Below are 8,922 nucleotides of genomic sequence, written 5' to 3'. Positions count from 1 at the left end.
TCAGCCCTTGAATTCTCGGATTTCTAGAGAGAGAAATTGAGAGAGAAAGGAGTTTGATTTTCTTGTGAAATGAGAACAAATGAAAGAAATGAGGAGAGAGGATGGATATCCAGTTCTCAAAACATGGAGATGGCTTGTGAGGGTGGTAAAAAGTACAAGGTATGGTGGGGAGGAGTGTGGGTTAGTCATGGAGTGGGAATGGGGTTGCTTGTGTCATAAAATATGGTAAGGTCAACACTCTTCTTTTTGTACTTTACCAACTCCTTTTTAATAAGATTTTATCCTTAAAATGTGATTAAATCATTAATTTAGGGGTCTTATAATTAAAAATAAAGTTTTGGGTGAAAATCCTATGTTAAAATAATTAAAAATGGGTTTAAAATGCAAAAATAGGCGAAATCCGAGCTGCCCAGCGAGACCCTTCGGATCTCGGCCGAGGCTCGGTTCTCTGGGCCGAAGTTCGGTCGGATGGGGCTTGGTTCGGACGCGCCAGGCTGAGTCAGAAGGCGGGAGGCGAAAGCGATGCTCGGTCCGAGAAGTAGTTGTCCGAAGCGAAGGCGAGAAGTGCAGGCGGTTGGTTCGGTCCGAAGGGAAGCCAGAACCGAGGGTACTGTAGTGAACAGTAATGAACAGTAGCTTCGGTTCGGACCTTCCTTCCAAGTTGGGTTCGGTTCGGACCTTCTTTCTAAGCTGGGTTCGGTTCGGATGAACAGTGGTTTCGGTTCAGCTCATGAACAGTACTTTCGGTTCAGCTCATGAATAGTGCTTTCGGTTCGGTTCATGAATAGTACTTTCGGTTCGGAGGGTTCGTTTCCTTAAGTCCGTTTTTCGCGTAGACTTCCGTTCTTGGGCTATTTTTCGCCAAATTCGAGGGTCGGGATGCCCCGAGTGATTATAGAAAGTCGGGGAGAGATTTCGAGAGAGATTTGAGAGAGATTCCTCGTTCTCAGAGAGATTTGGGAGAGATTTGACGTACTTGGAGAGATTTCACATACAAAGAGATACGTGAGAGAGATTTCACATACTTAGAGAGATTTGGGAGAGATTTGACATACTTGGAGAGATTTCACATACAGAGAGAGATTTGGGAGAGATTTCACATACTTAGGGAGATTTGGGAGAGATTTGACATACTTGGAGAGGTTTCACATACGGAGAGAGATTTGGGAGAGATTTCACATACTTAGGGAGATTTGGGAGAGATTTGACATACTTGGAGAGATTTCACATACAGAGAGAGATTTGGGAGAGATTTCACATACTTAGGGAGATTTGGGAGAGATTTGACATACTTGGAGAGATTTCACATACAGAGAGAGATTTGGGAGAGATTTCACATACTTAGGGAGATTTGGGAGACATTTGACATACTTGGAGAGATTTCACATACGGAGAGAGATTTGGGAGAGATTTCACATACTTAGGGAGATTTGGGAGAGATTTGACATTCTTGGAGAGATTTGGGAGAGGTTTCACATACTTAGAGATATGTGGGAGAGATTTCATTGGTGACCTTTTTGAGTGTCCGGCTACGCACTGCAAGGTCCTTAAACCCCGTTAAGCCTTGATTAGGGATCTTGCATACTCCCGGTGAGTATGTAACATTGTTTTATCGGTTTGGCTCTCCACGTACCACCGTTTTAGGTTAAGGAGATCTAGGTGAACACACTTTTCGATTTATGATCTCTCATTAGAATAGAGAGTTGTTTAGAATTTACATAACGTAACTCTAGTACTCATGGCAACTTGAGTTGACCGGTTTGACTTGTTGACTTTAGTTGACTTTGACTTGACTGAAAATTGACGATTGTCACATCATCCCCCCGTTAGAGGGAATTTCGTCCCGAAATTTGAATTTAGGCAAGGAGTTTATAAGTGACTAAGGTTGGCTCTACATTATTTTGATTCTGACTAAGAGATGAGTTATTATACACGAAATCTTAGCTCATACACATTATGATATAACCAATACTGGGCGGATAGTAAAATGTGTGATTCTACTTCAGTTTCACATCCCAACGAGGAAAAGAAACTAAGTCAGAATTCTCACATGCTATTATCTACCAGGTATTCGTTATATATAACTGGGGAATGTATAAGTGAGGAAATCATAACAAATAACTTAGTAATTCTCCTTACTACGAGGGTAGATAAGCAAGTCACTTACAACGACAACGATGAACTGATCCTGGGAAGAATGGCACACCCTATGAATACTGCGAACGGGTTGTTCCTATCCGAGGGGTATCACTACAGACTTGCAGCGTCCGCATCGAATTTGGAGGGTTGTCCTCGGACATCCTTATCCAATACTCGCGACTGGTGATATTCAGATCTCAGGTCTGATTCCTAAAGGGTACCTCGTTCCTTGTGGTTGGTCGGCCTATTCGTTTAAGTGAGGCTTATAGTGAAGGTTTCTACTGGAGATATTGTCAGGGCCTCTGAAGTTAATGGAACTATGAGCAATTTGCCTTTCTATTTGAAGAATAGGAACTGAGCCTTCCAGGGTGAAAAGCTTGGTTCTTCAATTTTATTGTTGAATAGTTCGACAGGTTTGACCTAAGAGTTCTTGTAGCTCTGTAGGAAGCATGTGGGTTTGGTTTACACGATTAGGCCTTCTTAGATGGTAGGACATTTACTCGCCCTCTTGGGCTACCTTGGCCCGAAGTTCATGGCAGAACTCGTGCCATGTCTTTCCCAAGCTTCTGTGCTTGGACCTTGTCTGCTACATGCGTGACATTCCCAAGGGTCTCCTGTAAGCACTTGTGATAAGGTTTCGGAAGTATAACACTCCTCTGATGTGTGTTTTGGGGTTCCGTAGCAAAAGATAATCCATAGGTTCGAGCTGGATGTTTATGAGAGGCGAAGGTTTCGATGTTTGGAGGGGTTAGGTGAAAGGTCCTTTTCTAGATGTTAAATTGGGAAGATGAGGGCTATATCAATGAAAATTGGATGATGACAGCAATATCTTTTTAAATTAAACGAGTTAAGCTGTATTCGCAAGAAGAGATCACTAGAGTGATAGAGTATCTTGTGTTTCTTTTTAGGGTGATAAACTTTGTTTGATGTTATCATTATCGTAGATGATTTATACCACAGTGCCTAGTACTGGCGGCAGGTGTGTTTCGAGAATTAGTAATGATATTTGACATCATGACCCCTGACAGGTCTCCCTATGATCGAATGGTATATGAACGTCGTATGTGATCTGATGTTGGGGAATCGTCGAGTGGGTGGCCCCACTCAACTCTTACTATTAGACACGGATTAGGAGTCGGGATGAAATTATTTGTTTCAAAACTTCAGTATTTCGATTATAAATTAACCCCGATGTATGTACAAAGTCATCACATCTTAGAGGTAATGATCTTTAGATCATATATGAATGTATTTGGTTTGATTTAAACGAGAGAGTATTTTAACTACTTTTAGAAAGACGGTGACTTTAGCAAGCATAACAATTTCATTACAAACATATAGTACTTAAACGTTTTTGTCGTTGGGAAACATTACAAAAGTCCTAATATGGTTTCCTACTGATCCTGCCGGTTCGTTTGTTACATTCCTCCGGCTCCTCCGTCATTCTTCTTGGTTGGACACTTTCTCTTGAAGTGTCCCATTTCACCGCATGAGTAGCATACTGGGTCCGCCCTGATGCTGGTGGTTGAAGGGAGATACTGGGTCGGGACTTTACAGAAACGGGTGGTATGTCCTTTCCTGTTGCAGTTATCACATTTTAAGATTCGGCAAGCTCCTGTGTGATGGAAACTGCACTTGACACACTTTGGGAGAGATCCCTCATATGGTATGGCCGACGTTTGGGTGGTAGATCCTGTGGCTAGTATCGGGGCTTGCGTCGTGACTGCTGTTGTGATGGTAGGGGTGGCCATAGGTTGTTGTCTTTTAATGGATTTTTGTGATTGGTGGCGCTCTTTCATGTTCCAAAACTTTCTCTTCTTGTTCGTAGGTTTGAGACCTGAGGTATTTTTGCTGGCGGACACCCGCTGGTGTTCCTGAATATTACCATTATCTGTATTGTCAGCACCGCTTCCATTTCTGCTGGCGTTGTTAGCATTGAACTGTGCCATGACGGCTGCCGCGGCTGCCGTGACTGCAGCCTGAAAAGTAGCAGCGTCTATCTGCAGAGTTGGCACCTTGCTAGTTGGTTGGTTTCCTCTTGGTGAAGACATAGTTCTGTTTCACGATGAAAAACATCTTCGTTAGTGGAAATGATTATCTTAAGTGCATCCTTACAATTTATATTAACGCATATAAATTTTTTCACATTACTATACTACTCCTAGTGTTTCCGCTAACATTCTTGAAATAGGGTTACAGCAGTGGGTAGGGGTAGGTTTCACACGGGCGTCAAGCTTTACCCATCTTAGAATCATGTGTGTCCAAACACGCTTGGCTGGGGAGTTCTGATGGGATCCGGTGCATTAGTGCTGGTATGATTTGCAACCATGAGTCTACGATGAAGGAACTTCTCAACAAAATGATTAAGGGTGAGATGATATTGAGTTTTTTTTTTTTTAGAATGGCTACACGTCGTGAGTTTCTAACTAAGCTTTATCTTATATTGATTTGTAACGTAATTTGGTCGTTAAGGGCGTTCTGACAACAATTCATAACGGGAGTCTTTATATGGTAACCCATGAAATTTCTTTTTTTTTTTTTTTTTTTAGTAGTTCTGCATCCAGGTGGAGCCTTATAGTTGACCCAGGCTAGGTCCTTATTACGACTGATTGGAGCATGTTCTCGAAGATTTGACCTGCATCCCTATGATGCAGTCCTAATGCAGAGTAGAAGTAAGTTCAGGTAGTGATCTTTTGATGTTGGTTGTTTGAAACCGGGTTCCATTGGTTGGTGAATAACATGATCCAACCTTGGAGAGAAGATCAGGAACGATTCCGGAGCTAGATTACTCTAGTCTTACAACTTGAATAGAGTGGGTTTTAGGCAGGCTCCTATCGCAGCATGATGGGAGTGTTTGAACAAAAGGGTGACACAGAACTCGGCTGGTTGATACGCCATTGATGTTTAAGATGTAACAAATTAGGGAAGATTGACCTTGTAGAGGGTCTTATATCATATCAAAGCAGGGGTGTCTTGGCCGCCTAAAGGCCTCATTAAAGGTACCTACAGTACAAGATAGTTTCATAGGAAATACCTCATAGGGCATAGATAGGGATAACGATTCCTTTTTAACATGAAATGAAGTAAGGCATTTACTACTGGCGGCGGTCATTTTTCTTGTGATCTCTCAGTTTAGCTAGCTGCCGCTCCATATCATGCATGTGCCTTTCGTACACCCTCTGGCGTACTCGGAGTTTTATGACATCGGTTCGTGATTCAGCCAGTGCTTGCAGCAGGGTTTCATAGTCTTTCGCAGACTTTTCACGAGTGTGATCAAGGCGATTGGTGCGGATTGTATCTATTCTTGCATTTGCATCAACCTCTGCGATACTATGGGGAGTTGTTCTGCCCTGAATCTCGTCTCGGGCAACTCTACGGACCAGGATTGGAAAAATTCTATCTGCTGGGGTTCCTTCGTTTATGTTGTAGAAGCTTCGATCTCCATCGAACGACATAGGTTGGTCTTGCTCTTCGCTCCAGATTTCCAAACACTCTACCCAAGGAGGCATCGGGCCCTGAAAAGCCGGTCGAGGGTTGGGATTTGGAACACGAGTCATCGAGGATAGGTTCACCATTTCAGGTTCAGAGTCGGAACCGTCAGCAAGGCCTTCAGCTTGGTGACCATCCACAGGGATTGGGTGATCATTCTCTGGCTCCTCTCCGATCCATTCAGTATTGTTGTGGTTAGGGTAGTACGGGTCGTCATGGGGATGAAATCCGGCCATGATATCTTCGCGAGAAATGGGGATATAAGAAGAAATAACTAAGTAGATGTACTAATTAGATAATTATAAGATGATCTTTATCAGGTACTTCAATACATTGTTTAGTGCATACTAGTCATATGTATTTGGGACAGGATAGACCTTCGAATAAGCGACCCTAACCCTAAATCCCCAATCCAACGAGAACAGGAAGTAAAGCAAAGATCCACAGATTCTAAGTCTATGACGTCCTGGGTACATAAAATTTTAATGTACTCACTAAGCAATTATTGACCTATTGATAAAAATCTATTTAGTTCTCAGATAAGTAATTATAATAACACCAAATACCCCTATGGTATTTCATTGTGGTAGTGTTGGTAAGTTTTTAGACTTGTTGTCATATCACAACCATTCTTGGGCATGTGCTAATCACTCCTCGGACGGGCATAGTTGATCAGGCTATGCCAATCCCACGACTGATCATACATCCCCGAGCTTACCTGTGATATCCAACAATCATTACTTTTGTTTTGTTTTAGAACGACGTGACTCTAATATGTATGCATGCGTGTATACTTTTAATAAGAAACTACTTATTTCTAAAAGTATAGTTGTTTTGAAAACATAAAATCAGAGACTCTAGTCCCAATGCATTTATAGTTTGTATATCTTATGTGGTTCGATATACTGAGTTCACTATAAACAATGCTCTGATACCAATCTGTCACACCCCCAAACCAAGGATGGCGGAAACGTTCGAGGGTGGAGGACTTCATGTAGAGTATCACAACAACGAGTATAATAGTGCTCAAAGTAAATACAACCATCATAAATATAACTGAAAAGTTACTCCAATGTACAAGTTTACATGAATCGAATCAATTACATTATGAAACAAAATGAATTGTTTGACGATTTATCGTCCCATCCTCAAAACGTTGTTGGTTTCCTGTTTTCACTGAATTCCTGAGAATACAAGTAGTTTTGAAAAAGTGTCAACACAAAGGTTGGTGAGTTCATAAGAGATTTTATTGGAGAAATAGACCGTTTTCCTTGTAAAAATGATATGATATGTATTCAGAAAATCCGATATTTTCTTTATAAAGTTTATGTAATGTAGTCTCATAACCAATGACCAAAATGTATAAGTAACCTTTCTTATTAAAGGAAAATGAAATGTGCTTAAATTGACATAAACGCACTTGAATTAAATGATGTTCCCGAAACTTCTATTGTTTGTTAATACTTGATGTATATGTAGTCCTAAGTCTTAGGACCGAGAAAATAACAAGTATCGCCTATACTTAAAGCTATAAATGTGGTTTCAAATGATGTGTAGTCATAAATACCAAAAACCGAATGTAGACAGTAATATCGGTACTTATCGAGATAAAAGTGATTTTAAAACCGACATAAAAACCCATTAAAGTTTTATAAAAATCCCGTAAACTTTATGTATTGTTATATCCTTATGTGAGCCGCTATAATCATACTTAAGACGAAATGAACCTGCCACGACGTTTCTCAGGCGTCGAATAACTGAAATGACAATTATCACCCGTAGACCTGCAGGTCCAACTGTAGCTAGCAGCAAGGTGTGGGGTGTCAAGCCCAATATAGATCTATATATAACTATCACGTTCTCCCTCCGGGAGACTCTGATTATAACGTAAAGGATTTTATATTCCGCACTCGAACGTACGGAAAGAGAATGTCTCACAATTTAGGTTAACAAGTTTACAAGTTGTATGCGGGAGTGTAAAACCTTTCTGTATGAATGTACCCTTTTCGTACGTGTGTGTTATGTGATGTATCGAAAACTATACCTATTATAGTTTTATCCAAAACGTTTGTAATATATAAGAACTCTTTTATGAAAAAGCGTTAGGATTATGAAATCCATTAAACTATGCTTATTATAGTTTATATATATACATGTTCTAAATGAATGAATAATCTTATCATGAATGACTTATTTTCAGTTTATGATGATAAAATTTACAACGTATCACATTCAATACTTAGAACTTGACCTTATACACTTTGCTCAACATAATACAAAGTGTTGTAAAAATTACAAGCTGTTAACAAATTTTCAGCCTTTCTACACTGTTTTTGAAAATTTATAGAAAAATCATACGAAGTCGAAAACTAAATCCGTAAATTCTGGGAGTTCCCAAAATGTGTCTAGTTTACTCATAATTTTTACCATGATTTTTAATGACCTGCAACTTAGGTGAAAAAGTCCATAATCACAGACTGGTCCGGATTGGTGTTTGAAATGATAGGCAGTTTTGTAAAAATCACCATAAATTGTAGAAAAATTGTATGGAGATGTGCAAGTAGTCATTTTAAAGCTAAGAAGTGGAACTACATGCACCTAAAACAGTTTTGAAAACTAAAATGTTTAAGGTGTCCAAAACAGTCCGTGAATGGTGTCCAACTTTTCTGATGAAAGCTGTTAGAAAATTTTAGTTATGTTCTTGGTGTTTTAACTTGTATTCCCCCCCCCCCCCCCCCCCCCTAAAAACTTAAGAAAGCATGAAAATGTAGGGGTATGAACTCACCTTGTGTGATTTCAGTAGATAAGTGTTGAAGAAGAGAAGCGTTCAACCCAAGAACACTTGAAGAATCGCTTGAAGATTCGAAGCTCTAACACAAATATAATGGAGTTTGTGTAAGATACCCATGGTTTGAGTGGAACTAATTGAGATAATCTTAAAGGAAATGGATTATGCTTACCAAAGGTGGAGGAAACTCTCGAGATCAGCCCTTGAATTCTCGGATTTCTAGAGAGAGAAATTGAGAGAGAAAGGAGTTTGATTTTCTTGTGAAATGAGAACAAATGAAAGAAATGAGGAGAGAGGATGGATATCCAGTTCTCAAAACATGGAGATGGCTTGTGAGGGTGGTAAAAAGTACAAGGTATGGTGGGGAGGAGTGTGGGTTAGTCATGGAGTGGGAATGGGGTTGCTTGTGTCATAAAATATGGTAAGGTCAACACTCTTCTTTTTGTACTTTACCAACTCCTTTTTAATAAGATTTTATCCTTAAAATGTGATTAAATCATTAATTT

The sequence above is a fragment of the Lactuca sativa genome, chromosome 4 (assembly GCF_002870075.4).
Source record: "Lactuca sativa cultivar Salinas chromosome 4, Lsat_Salinas_v11, whole genome shotgun sequence".
NCBI lineage: Eukaryota > Viridiplantae > Streptophyta > Magnoliopsida > Asterales > Asteraceae > Lactuca > Lactuca sativa.
The sequence above is the reverse complement of the archived record's forward strand: the minus strand, read 5'-3'. Positions refer to the sequence as shown.